The following is an 828-nucleotide window of genomic DNA, read 5'->3' as shown; positions in this document are numbered from 1 at the left end:
GGGAAGACAGTCAATTGTCATCACAAGGAGAATAGGAAACGAGACCTTTGAACGGTACCTCCAAACCACAAACAACTATTTATTCTTTTACTTCCTCTACGAGATAGATCATGTTACAAAGCAGTACAACGCGTAATGTTTTTTTGTGTGTATGTGTTTGTGCGTGCATGTCTGCATGTGTGTGTGTGTGTGTGTGTGTGTGTGTGTGTGTGTGTGTGTATGTGTGTGTGTGTTTGTGTGTGTGTGAGTGAGTGTGTGTGTATGTGTGTGTGTGTGTGTGTGTGTGTGTGTGTGTGTGTGTGTGTGTGTGTGTGTGTGTGTGTGTGTGTGTGTGTGTGTGTGTGTGTGTGTGTGTGTGTGTGTGTGTGTGTGTGTGTGTGTGTGTGTGTGTGTGTGTGTGTGTGTGTGTGTGTGTGTGCAGAAGAAATAGTGCTCTATTATTGGTAATATCATGGACAGATGGTCTCACAGATGACCAGCAGGGAAATGACAGTAAAGCAAATGGCCTTCATTTCAAGTGTCATTGGAAATTATTCCTTCAAATTACATAAATACATCAAGGTAAATGTGATTATCTCATTATAAGAGAGTTGGCAATATATATTCATATGTTTAAAGAAATGTCATGTTCAATATGATTAATTTTGGGTAAATTTTGTGTTCATGTGTATGTACATTTAGTATATGCTTGTATATATGCATGTATTTAAATATGTATTTATGTATATACAGTACATATATATATATATATATATATATATGTATGTGTGTGTGTGTGTGTGTGTGTCTGTGAACGTTATGTATGTGTGTGTATGTATGTATGCATAC

The sequence above is a fragment of the Oratosquilla oratoria genome, chromosome 4, assembly GCF_046742065.1.
Source record: "Oratosquilla oratoria isolate Oo_2021 chromosome 4, ASM4674206v1, whole genome shotgun sequence".
In the NCBI taxonomy this organism is placed as follows: domain Eukaryota; kingdom Metazoa; phylum Arthropoda; class Malacostraca; order Stomatopoda; family Squillidae; genus Oratosquilla; species Oratosquilla oratoria.
This window is presented reverse-complemented; position numbering follows the sequence as displayed.